The sequence below is a fragment of the Podarcis gaigeae genome (genome assembly GCF_964106915.1).
Source record: "Podarcis gaigeae genome assembly, chromosome: 11".
Lineage (NCBI taxonomy): Eukaryota > Metazoa > Chordata > Lepidosauria > Squamata > Lacertidae > Podarcis > Podarcis gaigeae.
In genome coordinates, this window is record NC_139687.1 from 48,894,064 (window position 1) to 48,908,334 (window position 14,271).

Sequence of the window (14,271 nt, forward strand, 5' to 3'; positions counted from 1 at the left end):
AACCACTATCATATGGTGAACATGCATGTGTGAACCCATCCCTATATTGGGATTTTCCTTCACTCTGTTGGTCTTGCTTCGATGTAGAATTATTTCTACCCGCAGTCTGTCTGATGTTCTTCTCTGGTTTCCTCTTCTTCTCTTACAGCATGAGGCTTGGCAGTGTAAGACATCTGGCACTATCTGCTTGCTAGGACTGCGCTGTGCCTCCTTTCCTTTTGTTACCTGCTTGTGGCATACTGGTAAGGATTGTGTGAGTTAATCTTACTGTCTTGTAAAAATAGCAGACATTCCTGTGGTAAGCCAAGTGCTAGTATTTATTAACTAGCAGAGGAAAGAAGAGCTATATTATTCACAGGAACATGGGAAGCTGTCTTACACTAAATCAAATAATATATTCGTTCTTTTGTATAATTTGTAACCCATCTATCTACTTCACAGAGCTAACAAGATTTATTTATTTATTTTATGCATTTCTATCCCACCTTTCAAAGCACCCCTGCATTTTAAAAAATATATGTATAACACATTGAAACGAAACAGTATAATGAAATACCATTCCAATACTAAAACTAGTAGCCTTAGGAAAAAACGGGAAAAACTCAACACAATAAATTAGCCAATCTTCAATAAATATACAATTAAATTTTAAAAAGGGCAGTATAGCAGATAATTTAAACATCAAAATTTAGCTTAAAATACTGGTGTTAATAAAAAGCCTGCCAGACGAAAATTGTCTTCATTGGGAAGCCTGTTTGGGCTGAAGTATTGAGTAAGAGGAGATTGACTGCTAAACCATTCTAAGGAACATAGTGAAAAGCAGGGTCTAAATTCCTTAAATAAACAAATGAATAAAGTCCTGTAAAAATCCATTTAGATAAAAGTTGCTGAACCACAGGTCAACCACAGTCATCCTTAGAGAATTTAAAGCTCTCTTAAACCTGGTGCCTAAAAGATAACAATGTTGGGGCCTTATGGATCTGCCTGGGACAGGTTGCACAGATGGATTGCCACCACTAACATGGCATTCTTCCTGGTGACCAACTGTCTAAGCTCTGGGGCAGGGATATCTGTAGAAGAGCTTCCCTTGGAGACCTACTAAAGTCCAAGCCTGAGGGACTTGATCATTGCTGTAAGGCAGAGTTGTGGAACCTATGGCCTTCCAGATGTTGTTGGACTACAGTTTGCATTTTCTCTGACCATGGTGGCTGGAGCGTCTAACAATATATGGAAGGCCACAGGTTCCCCATACCTATCACAAGACCTCTTTGCCAGGGCAAATTGTTTTGTTTCCAGGGTTATGCTGTTGCTAAGGGATTTATTTATTTTGCCAGAATTTTAACATTTTTGCAATGTTATGGGCTATACATTTAGAATGTTATTTTTATCCTAATCTTTTATAGTTGCTTGCAACCACCCTGAGCCTTCAGAATAGGGCAGGATATAAATGCAAATAAATAAATACATCAAATAAACCCAGGCTCTTGTGCTGAGGCCGATTATCTGATGTTTGAAAGTACCTCTAAATACAATGACCACACACGTCTTTATTTACATAGTGCTGGTTATCCTTTATGGCTTCATATCCTGAATAGCTTTGAAACAGTCAGACTTAAAAGAAGCTGAATATTGGTTGGTTTGTGTGGAATGCTTTTGTGGTCCACCAGAATCCAAATCTGGCAGTTTTACGACATAATACTAGCTGTATCTGTCTAATCTGGCTTTTTGTGGGTCTGCAGCAATATCTGGGTGGTCATTTTAGCCCAAACAACATGATCAAATATTTTTCAGTGGTAAGGGATTCCATTTTTCCTTATGGGTATGTAAGCATCCAAGTTGCCTTCAGACATCCACTAAAAGCACATTCTCATCTGCCACAGTCAGCCTGATAACAACTGTGGTGTTGGTTTTTTAGATGGTGCATGGAATGGATGAGTGAGTGGCAAAGCTGCCATCGATTGTTTTACCACCCAGTCAGACTTCAAGTTGCCACTGCTTTAAAATCTGAAAGCCAAGGGTGTTTCCAGACAGTTGTCATTTTCAAGGTGGGATTTTGTCACATACCAGCAAATTCAAATAAAGTTAATTACAGTGGTACCTCAGGTTAAGTACTTAATTCATTCCGGAGGTCCGTTCTTAACCCTGAAACTGTTCTTAACCTGAAGCACCACTTTAGCTAATGGAGCCTCCTGCTGCTGCCGCGCCGCGTGAGCAAAGTTCTTAACCTGAAGCACTATTTCTGGGTTAGCGGAGTCTGTAACCTGAAGCGTATGTAACCCGAGGTACCACTGTAACCACATTTCATAGAATCATAGAACTGGTAGAGTTGTGTCATGGATCAGCCAAACACAGAGGGCACAGCAGAGGGTGCCAGAGCAGGCAGGGGATGCTGGGATGCCTCACAGGAGAAGGAGACTGGCACTGATACTTACCTGGCAGGGGAGACACCTTGATCATGGAAGAGGTTTTCCCAGGGTGAGGCTCATCCATTGCACTGCGGGTATGCTGACCCCTGCGATTTCCCCAAATGCGGGAAACATGACTGCATAATTTGTGGCAGTGGGGGACTGCGTTCGCGCTTTCCCCTGAAAAAGAAAAGAAAAGAAAAAGTGAGACTGGCACTGAGGGCGAGGATTAATCGGAAAAGGCTTGCTTGAGGAGCGGGGACTGACAGCAAGGGTGAAGAATGCCCTATGCTGAGTTGTCAGGATGAGGCAGATGTGGGAGACCCGGAAGAGGGCAGCAGCAGGGACTGGAGAGTGAGCACAAGACCGGTGGAAGAATTACTAGAGGGGCCTGTGAAACAACTGAAAAATTATTGATTGGAAAGTAAATATCATCTGTTTAAAGGCCCTAACTCTTCTTATATAGCCAGCAGCACAGCAGCTGGACACCCCCATAACACCTCCCCAAAAGCCAAGGTGTTTAGGAGGCAGAATTCGCTCCCTGCCCTGAGTGACTCTTCTAGCCTCCACTGACTTCTAATAGCTGCTTCAGCACATCTGATGGTGTGCTTAAAAGCACATTCAGGTCCTTAGAGTCTTGATTCTCTAAGGGCAACTATGAGCAAGGTGACATAATTTCCTGTAAATCACCAATGAATGCTTTAATAAAGTAACAAATCATGGACCAAATATAGTCACTGCGGTTTTTTCCAGGCTCTTAAAACCCAAGGGTGTTTGAAAGATTCCAAATTAGGACATAAATATAATCTAGCAAATCAAAAAGCTCCTTTCAGATAACACACACAGGTACACCAAAAACCCCATTGTCTTAAAGTACTAGAAACATTTAACACCACTGAATTACTCTTTTGGGGAATGCAAGGGTTCGCCAACAGTTTTTGTACAATCAGTCTTTATTCCACAGTCAGGTGGTTCAGCATCTTTGAAATTTTGCTTGTTAGATCAGGTGTTCCACAGCTGTTTCCTCCACAGTGACTCACAGCAGCAGTAAAAAGTCTGTTTCCACAAAGCACAATCTAACGTCACAGTAAGTTACATCTGCACCAGACCTCTCTCCTTAAAATTTACCACTGTTGCTACAACCAATTCTGCTCAATTGGGTGCATGATGACATTTTTTTAAGGCTTCTGATTCTACCACTGGCCTGTTAAAGAAGCTTGAAAACAAGCAATGTAGCCAGACATTGTTCCAAAATTGTCTTTAATTTGAGTCATGCCCCAACATATTGAGATATTCTGGGGACACTGATTGTCAGTAGGGCAGAAAACTCACAACTTTGGTCCATTGAGCAGCATATTTAGCTGCCAATACTAGGAAACAGCTGAGGAGATAGGGAGGAACTGGGCTTACGCATTTACCAGCTGCCACCACCACATGGCAAGTAAAGGGAGGGCAGATTCAGGGGTTGCAAGTAGGGATGTTGTATAATGATAATTTGGCAATGTTCTCCAGCAGGTTTCCATGGGGTTAATATATGCAGCTGTACTTATTAGGTTTTGTGTGTGTAAAATTTAAGCGACTGAACTTTTTGTGTTGTTCAGTATGCCACATTTTATCGGTGTGTGTTTCAGAGGAAAAAGAACCTCAGGCATAGCAGCATTTTCAAGCAGGAGGGCACATTGATCACGAGACAGCTTCCAGCTGCAAAATGTTTAGTGTTTTTCTGTATCTTATTCTTCTAGCGGAAAAAAACACTTACATTGCAGGACAAAAAGGTAGCTCAGCCTAGCCTTCCTAATAAATCAGTACAAGAATAGAGCACCGTGTTCCCATCATTATCAGTTAAAAGCAATAACACAGTGTGGAAAAACCATCCAGCACAGAGTCACAAAGTTTATCATGATTGCTTCCTGATGGGAAGCTGGTATAAACAAAACAGAGCCCAAGGCCAATCAGAGACTAGCCTGGACACTTGTTGCTGTAGGTATCAAAATAGGAAGTAAACAGCTTCAAAACAGTACTGAGAATCACTTCGAGGAAGTACTGTTTCCTTTTAGTGCACTCACTAAATCTGCTTATCCCTTCTTTAGACTTTCCCCACCACCAGCTTATTGAAGCTTAGTAAATCTCCAGCAAATCCAGTTTTGTAAATGTAATTCCAAACCCCCTCCAACCATCTATTTCTTTAAATGTAAGTTCTCTCAGAGAACTAAGACTGGATCCACATCGCAGCCCCTTATATTTGCAAGGCAGCACTGTTCTGAATGGTGTTTTGGTTTGGGGTTGGTGTTTTCAAACACATTGCTGCTCATGGAGCACATAATATGCCTGCATGCCACCGGAAACCACAACAAAAGTGGGAGGATCTACCCAATGTTCAAAATGTCTTCTTTTTAAAATCCTGGTCTATGCATGTCTTTGCCCTCACCACGCAGACACTTTTCTCTCAGCCACTAAGTGTCAATATTTTCTAGTACAGGTATGATATAACTCAGAGAGAAATAATGAGGATTTTTAAAGAGTTTGTTCAAGCAATACGTGCTTGAATGTGTATGTGAATCCGGTCTTGGGTGTTTGATTTTCGTTGTTGTGTATACTGTGTATATACGGACAATGACAATAAATTTATCTATCTATCTATCTATCTATCTATCTATCTATCTATCTAGCAGGCAACAATATAGTAGCACAAAGCTTCTAATTAACTATTGCAACTGTCTGAAAGCAGAACATATCTTCCTTGATATCATATTGAATAGGACTAAAGAGTATCATACTGTTTACTGAAATATACAGGAGACACATTCCTTACAGTGCAGGATGCAGACTTGTTCAGATCATTATCTGAACACCACAAATCATGATAAATTGATGCAGAACAAAAGTTTGCAGCTACACCAAGTCTTATTTGCTTTGCATTGTCTGGAAGAAATTAGGTTTACCTAATTGATGTGCTGATATAAAGTGTCCACATATGTCAAGAGACTATGAAGAGTTAAAAGAAACGGCAGTGTCCAATTTTTAAAATAAATGATAAATAGATTTGAAGAGTCAGACCAGGCCCATGAATAATAGAACATATATCTGTGGAAAGGGTAACAGGAGTTTGTTTTAAATCGAACACCAGTTCAGTGTCATTCATGAACAATAAATCTAATTATTTTGATGAGACACTAGTTTAAAGGTCTTTTTTGCAGTTGCTTTACTCATAAATCTTAATGTAATCTGAAAAAAAGGAGATGGCATCACAATAGACAAACTTTTCATGCAACAGCCTTTCGATTTATGGCTACATAAACCTCAAGAGTATGAAAAATCAAATGCTTTACATGTAACATTGCCATAGCATTTCTTAAAGGAAATTATTGTTGTGTTTATAGCTCTCAAGTCAAACAGAAAGGCAGGGAATGTATCACATTAAACATCTAAATTTGTGGGTGCAGTGTGACCTTACCTCAGCAGGGGCAGATAACTTTTTTTCTTACGCTGTACCAAACTCACTATGTCTTTTTTAATTGTTTATTAAAAATGTGTATACTACTATTTTTTAAACAAACAAACAAAGTGGTTTACAGCAATCATGTAAAAAAATTAAAATCAGAGATCAACTAACTTTAACAGAAAGATACTTACCTTAATTGCCTGCATAAGCTTTGCGGCATAGAAGGTTTTCAGCAGAATGGGCAGCTGATTTTGGACACCTTGAAAGGACTTAGACCTTGAAACTTATTATTGTATTTTTAAACTGATTGTGTTGTATTTTTTCTGTTAGGCAGGGGGAGATTTTCTGTCTCGGGTACCAAAATAACATGGCTGGCCTAGGGTATCCGGATACTACTATGTGCCCTGACTTGTCTTGGGCCAGACACAGCTGTATTTCTTTCTTAGCCTAGCTATTTAAGATTATTCTAGGTGGAGATCACAATTTTTAAATGAGATTATTTTGCCTTGTCAGTTTCACTGAATATTTCATGTGAATACATCCCCACATGCACTTTTTGCTCCCCCCCCCCCATGTTCTCTAAACAAACATCAGATGGAGCAATTGCTCTAGGATTTTGACGATTCAGATTGCTAGAATCCAACTAAATGGGACCAATCTGAGTTTTGAAGGGAAGGAAACACAACAGAACAAGACCCAAGTTTCTTCCACCACTGCCCCCTTATTTTAAATAATCACTACCATTTTTGTCTGCTAGTTTCAACCACTGAATGGAAGCAACAAAAGCCTTGGTCAAGGTTCAAGTACAACTCAAAGTAGCCTGTTGTGACATGTTTCAAAATGGAAGAATCCACCCTTTGTCTGTGTTGAAAATACAAAGACAGTATTTGCTTTTGTTTCACTGCTCCAGCCGCATTTGCCAATAACATAAAAAAACCCCAAATGAGAGACAGGAATCTTTTACGGACAAAGACTGTGTATATGTGTGTATCCTTTTTCTACTCCGAGAGACGTCATAACAATTTTATGATGCGGCTAAAGAGAATCCCTGGCTTGTTTTGGTTAGGATACAGAAATTCCTTGCATAACACAGTGATTAACCAACTTGGCGAATGTGTGAGAAATAAGCATTCCATGCCACCTCCGCAATATTAATTGTTTTCTTTTCCATAACGGACAGCATTAAACCCTTAAAATTTCCAAATTAAAGTACTTTACACACAAAAGAGGTTGCATGCCCATGCAACTTGTTTTTGTTTAAAAGGAGACAATGCGAAGTATGCAACTTAATTTCTAAGTCTTAAATGTACTTGTTTTCAAGTTTTCAATTTCTTGTACAGTGAGGCTCTGTTCAAGGCCCTTCTTTGGTGAAGTAAAATCTGTTTGGTACACAACATGGGGCATTCTTGGTTGTGGCACTGCTGTGCACCATCATCAGGATGAAAGAAAACATTGTAAGTCTCTTATTTAGGCTGGATTTCAAATATTGGTAGTTTTTATAGTAGTGATTTTTTAAAAAATATTTATGATTTTCTTTGAATTGGATTCCGACAATGATGAGCTGAAAGAAGCTGACATAATAGAACTTGCTTGCTGCTTCCTCCACACTCCAGTCCCCTGAAAAGCAATTCACAAAAGGTGCTTCTCTGATTTTGGAGAATTGACCCTCCCTAAGAAGCCTCCATGCCCCCTCCCATGCCATTTCAGTGGGCATCTGGAACAGTTTTTCAGAACACCTTCCACCAGAAATTCAATTATTTTCACCCCACAATCAACCTAACTATGAATCAATCTATGCAAGAAATACATTTTTTGGACACTACTATAAAAATACAGGATGGGCACATAGACACCACCTTATACCGTAAACCAACTGACCGACAAACATATCTACATGCCTCTAGCTACCATCCCAAACATACCAAACAGTCCATTGTATATAGCCAGGCGCTACGTTACAGCCGCATCTGTTCCAATTCTACAGACAGAGACTCTCACCTAAGAGATCTACAGCAAACCTTTTTAGAACTAAAATACCCAACAGATGAAGTTAGACAACAGATCAACAGACCCAGACTGATACCCAGAGAGAACTTGCTGCAAGACAGACCCAAAAAAGAAAATAACAGAACACCTCTAGTCATCACATACAGCTCCCAAGTTAAAACAGTACAACGCATCATCAGAGATCTACAACCTCTCCTGGACAATGACAGTTCTCTTTCTCAAGCTCTGGGAGGAAGACCTTTCATTGTCTACAGACAGCCACCCAGTCTTAAACAACTCCTAACCCACAATAATACTACAACCAGACCTAACACGGACACTGGCACCAGAGCCTGCAATAAACCCAGATGCCAACTTTGCTGCCACATACACCTGGACAACACCATTACTGGCCCCAACAACATCACACATACCATCTCGGGACTATTTAATTGCTCATCGTCTAACATTGTGTATGCCATCAAATGCCAACAGTGTCCTTCAGCTCTCTGTATTGGACAAACAGGCCAGACCTTACGCCAAAGAATAAACGGACATAAATCGGACATCAGGAATCACAAGACAGAGAAACCAGTAGGAGAACACTTCAATCTCCCAGGACATTCTATACAAGATCTCAAAGTAGCTGTTTTACTACAAAGGAATTTCAGAAATAGACTGGAAAGAGAAGCTGCTGAATTACAACTTATCACCAAACTTAAAACCATGGAGAAACCTGGTCTGAACAAAGACCTTGGATTCTTATCTCATTATACATGACAAAGCCATTTTTCACCTTTTCACCCCTTGCTTCTTCCTGTAAGACCTATTGCAGTCGTTAAGAGTCGTCAACAGGCTCATCACAGCTATCTGCCAATCACCCATTCCCACCACCCTTCTGAGTAATACCCCTCCCCACCTTCTCACTATATAGAAGGGTCTGGAAACTTCTGTTTCAGTGTATCTGAAGAAGTGTGCATGCACACAAAAGCTTATACCAAGAACTGACTTAGTTGGTCTTTAAGGTGCTACTGGAAGGAATTTTTTTAGTTTTTCAGAAGTGACTCTGAGCTTTCATTTAAAAACTAAACTAAACTCTAGCCCTAGTTTAGTTTAGTTTTTAAATGAAAGCTCAGAGTTTTGGGGAGATATCCTTCTAATTGCAGCCTGGACATTTCTGCCTGTTGGCCAATGAAAGAAGTTGGAGGTGTGATTGAGAAGTGGTGTGCTGGATTCCACCCATGGCTACCCTGTTTCACCAGGCACTAAATAGCTTCCAGCGAACCACTTTAGTATTAATTAGATGAGGGATGGGGACCCTGTGGCCCTGCAGATGTTGCTGGACTCCAGCTCCTATCAGGCCAATGGTCAGGGCTGTGAGTCATCTGGAGAGCCAGAGGGTCCCAATCCCTCAACTAGATTGTGCATCAACTTATAAGTGAGTAAATTCACTGCTTCTACCACCCCTTTCTTTCTCTCCCTCTTTTTGCTGAAGCAGTATAGTGGTTGGTTACTCAGAGAAACCCTTGCTGGAAACCAAAGAGAAAAGTAAATGAGGCTTGGCAACTGGAGGGTGCAATTTCATGCTTGAGCTCCGGAGCTGTGCTCTGTGCAGCTAGCTGTACAGCTTTACTGTGTGTCTCCTGGGCTCTCTTGAGAGGTAGTCAGGGCTGAATAACCACCTTTCTTTCTGACTTTTTCAAGTTGGCCCATTTGTTTTTGCTCCTGAAGTGTTCAGGAAGGGATGTTCTGCTCCATTTGTTACAAACTAGGTGAAAAGAAAAGTCAGGTAGAGGAGCTTTAGAAACGGAAAACATCTCTTCGTAAACAAGAGAATGCCTCTTCACATTCCTAAAACTATTGTTCTTCTCTGTGGGTTTTGCTTATGTTTAAATTTTTCGTGTGATGTCACCAGATGCTGAAGAGGCCAATTAAAAATTAATTGTGGATCTAGCTTCTTCTAGTGTGGTGTGATGGTTAAGTGTTGAGCTTGGACCTGGAAACGCAGCTAAGAAGCTCACTGGGTGGCCTTGGGCAAATCACTGGGTTTCTCTCTCTCAGCTGAAGCTACTTCACATTCATCAGGCTCAAATGCCACCCTGAACTTATTGGAGGAACGTGGTGTGGAAACACAAAAGTAATAAATAAATAACATGTGCTCAGCTAGGAGGCCCAGCTTGGTGGTTGCTTTTGTTGACAGATGTCTACAGTCAGGGCTACACACTCTGTGTAAAGGGCAAAGAAATATCCGGCAACTTCAATCTTAAGCAAAGCTGAAGTCTGCCACCTGCAGAAACTGGAAAAAAATGGACATCATTTGTTTATTCTGCACAATTTATTCTAATGGTGAGGAGAGGCTAGGAGAACGTAGAGAAAGCCTTGATCTGGAATGTCACCAGCCATCAACCAAACACTTTCAAATTCATCTACATAATCAGAAGTTATGCCCCTCCCCTGCAGCTACACCCAGAAAACTCTTTCATAATTATATGGAGTGATATAAGTTTTACTCAGAGTAGAGACTGTTAGTTTCAATGCATCTTCCCTGAGTAAAACATGGTTCAAATATCACCCCTTGTATTTGGAACTGGTATGTTTAAAAGAAAGATATCCCCTGAACCATAACTGCAACATTTATTTGTTTGCTTGCTTCTTTGTTTGAGTGATTTTATTAGCCACTGTTGCAACCAACATACCAAAACACTTAGCTAGAAGATACAAGGACAGAGCAATCTTAATGAGAACGGAGGGGAGGTTGTTCCTTGGCAGAGAAACCATCAATTTCTAATCGCTGACAGCTTGCGCCAGCCACGATAAAAAGATAGCAGCAACTTATTCCTTTTTTCCTGCAGGGGTTGGGTGCTTCCTAATTTTCCTCCCATCAACTTCAATGAGGGGGAAATTAACCATGCCAGCTCCAAGAATATATTTTTTCCAGTTGGTGTGAGAGCTTATGATGGGAACAGGAGGGCTTTGGATCCTTCCAATCCAAGATCCATGTGATCCACCCTTGGGAGGCTGTGGACTCTCCTTCCCTGGAGGTATTTAAGCAGAGGTTGGATGGCCACTTGCCATACATAGATGCTTTAGTTGATATTCCTGCATTGCAGGGGGTTGAATGGTGTCCCTTGGGGTCCCTTCCAACATTAAAATTCTATGATCCGACCATATCCCCACCATCTCCCTTTTTCAGCCCCTATCACCGTGGCAGCTCCAGTGGCAGAAGAGTAATGAGAACTCTTATTCTTTACATTATCATCATCATCATTATTAAATACATTTTTATACCACCGCCATCAATAGATGTTCACAGGGCAGTTCACAACATAAAAATTCTACAGCTCTGTTGATGAGGCCTCTGACCACAGAAAGGGAGCCCCATGGCATCTCACAGCCCCTCCACCGCCCTTTCCAAGGAGTATAAGATTGCTTCATAAAATACTATAAAATGAGTTATTAAAATATGTTTATAGGTTTTTATTCACCATCTGTTGAAGCTGGAACAGTCAAGCCATGACAGATACCACAGCTGGAAATGTTCATTTTTAAAAACAAAATGACGATAGTCTTTCACTTTTCTTTTTCAATTATAATTCATCCTGCATCAGTGATAAACTGATAAGAAAACAAATTTCCTTTAAGTTTCTGAGTAATAATCTCAAACTCATGGTCTTCATTTCATTCTAAAGCTATTGCCTTGGGCGAAAGGAATAGCTGAGAAAGATGAGCAGGAAAGCTCTCCAAACAAGCACTGATTAAAACAAAAATTAAAAAGAAAGTATTATAGCAACTGGTGCCATCTAGCTGCCATGTAAGCAACTGGTTATATTTAAGCAGAGAAAGATTGTGACAGAAATATAGTAAAAGTCTTCTTAGATGCAGAAATGCATATTGTAATATGCTAAGGAGGTTTGTAGTGAAGATGGCCATGGTACAGACTCTGCAAGGAAGCAGCTGTGATGACATGATGCCATGCCAACTGCTGGAAGACTGAAGCTCCAAATAACAGAATGTTCACAAACGGGCCATCTTCTTTGACAGAAGTGAACAGCCAGTTTGGCTAGGCAAAGACAGGATGTAGAGAGTGGAGGAGCTGTGTTGAGATGTAGGTAGTATGGACAGGTTAAGACTTAGCAAGTTGTCAAGGCCAAGAATCATTGGAACATTGACAAGGCCAAGAATCGGTCTGTTGATTGAAGTAATGGAACCAAGTAGGTAATAGGTTTGAAGAACGATGGACCTGAGTGAATGTGATGGGGATGTCTACCAGAATGGGACAAAGAAACATGTAAGACTCTGTGCCAAGCCTGGAGACAGTGAGTGAGGAAACTACGAGCGATTACATTTACATGGTTCAGACCCTGAATTATGTCTTGTGTGACCTATGCTGTTAGCACAGTACTCAGACTAGGTGTGATGGCCTGGGATTCCGATTCAGAGGATGTACCAGAGGAATCCCAGCCTGCACAGGAGTCCCCGCCTCCAGGGCCGGCTGAACTCGGGCAAGGCCTAGATGCTGAAGAGCCTGCACCTGTGGCAGAGCACCAGGAGCTGGCCCCAGGTGAAACCCTTCTGGCCCCAGAGGTGCTTGAGGACTCAGTGGCGTCAGGTGAGCCTCCTCCAGGGTCCAGTAACCCTTCGGCCTCTCCTGATCTGCAGAGGCTTAGGGCAGAGAGGCGAAGGGAACTGGTTGCTCCCAGGAGGAGTGCTCGCCTTAAGGCCAGAGGAGGCGGGGCTCCTGGTGGCCGGGACCGCCCCTGGCCTTAGAAGAGGATAAAAGCCTAGTCAGCCCGGTCCCAGGTTGCGGGAGCAATGTCGTTGTTGGCTTCGGACCTTCCTGTGTTCCTGATCCCTGCTCGGCCTCCTGTTCCTGACCATCCGGTGCTCCTGTTCCCTGCTCGGCCTCCTGTTCCAGCATTCCTGTTCCCCGCCCGGCTCTCCTCCTCGGACCTCGCCCCTCTTCGTGTGGACTCTGCTTACGCCCACGGTACCTTACCCCCAGGACCAGCACACTAGGCAATTATAAGGAGAAGGTGAGAATGCCAAAGTATTATATTACAAATTCACAACTAAAAGGTCCACATTGGCAAAGCTGGAATTTACAAGGGGCCAAAAAAACAGGGAGAAATTAGGCTGGCTGCTGGCAACAATTATGCAGGCTCTATTCTTTCACTAGGATGCGGGTGGCGCTGTGGTCTAAACCACAGAGCCTAGGGCTTGCCGATCAGAAGGTTGGCTGTTCGAATCCCCGCGATGGGGTGAGCTCCTGTTGCTCAGTCCCTGCTCCTACCAACCTAGCAGTTCAAAAGCATGTCAAAGTGCAAGTAGATAAATAGGTACCGCTCTGGTGGGAAGGTAAACGGCGTTTCCATGCGCTGCTCTGGTTCGCCAAAAGCGGTTTAGTCATGCTGGCCACATGACCCGGAAGCTGTCTGCAGACAAACACAGGCTCCCTCAGCCTATAGAACGAGATGAGCGCCGCAACCCCAGAGTCGTCCGCAGCTGGACCTAACGGTCGAGGGTACCTTTACCTTTACCTTTATTACTTTCACTAGTTGATTTCAGTGTCATCTTTAGTCGTTTTTTCATCCTGTTCATGTTTTCTAAGCCCAACATGTCAACAACAGTGTGGCGGCTTTTCTTTTCTGCTCTTGTTCAGATGTCTTTGAAGCCTACCACCATACAGTATATGCAGCACATGTTTATAGCACAGCACAGCATTTACCAGTAACTCCCAGGTGGACAATGTGGCTCAGCAGAGTGGGCGGAAAATTAGCATAGGAATGTCTGAAAATTCCAGGCATTGCTGACATTCATATCTGTCTCCATACCTAACACCAGAATGCAGACTGGCCAAGGCATGGCTTAGAAATGTGTCAGAAAACAGAGAGATGTGAGAAGAAGCCCTGTTAAAAGTGTTTGACTTTTGGCTCATCCAGAAGGGTCAGGGTTGGGATTCCCAGAGTAGAGATCAGTAACACTGTTTTGGATTTAGCATATATATTAAGTAAAAGTTCTCAATGAATGCATTGTTTTGTATGCTTCCCCAAGCAGTGAGAAATGCTTTTCAGGGTCACTTTTCTTTGGAGAGAGCACTGGACACAGGCTGCAAGTCTAATATGTCTACTCAAAAGTAAATCCCACTGAATTCAGTGTGAGTTATTCCCAAATAAGTGGGGTTAAGATTACAGCCCCATTTATCCAGTTACAGATAGGTAGCCGTGTTGGTCTGCCATAGTCAAAACAAAAAAATTCCTTCCAGTAGCACCTTAAAGACCAACTAAGTCAGTTCTTGGTATGAGCTTTCGTGTGCATGCACACTTCTTCAGATACCAAGGTATCTGAAGAAGTGTGCATGCACACGAAAGCTCATACCAAGAACTGACTTAGCCCCATTTATGATTTTGTATTTTGTGTACTGTAGTTATTGTATGTCAC

At 42.0% G+C, this 14,271-nt stretch overlaps 1 long non-coding RNA gene across 3 annotated transcripts in view; it reads left to right on the forward strand.

Annotated features, from left to right (window-relative positions):
- LOC310827218 overlaps window positions 1-14,271 on the forward strand; it is a 52,644-nt gene that overhangs the window by 5,805 nt on the left and 32,568 nt on the right. The window contains exons 2-3 of one of the 3 annotated variants that reach the window (XR_014556224.1): window positions 149-242; window positions 6,605-7,574. This is a non-coding gene — a long non-coding RNA (uncharacterized lncRNA). Of the gene's footprint in view, window positions 1-148; window positions 243-1,915; window positions 2,092-6,604; window positions 7,575-14,271 lie in introns of those variants that run through there. The other 2 variants (XR_014556225.1, XR_014556223.1) reach the window with 2 other exon arrangements.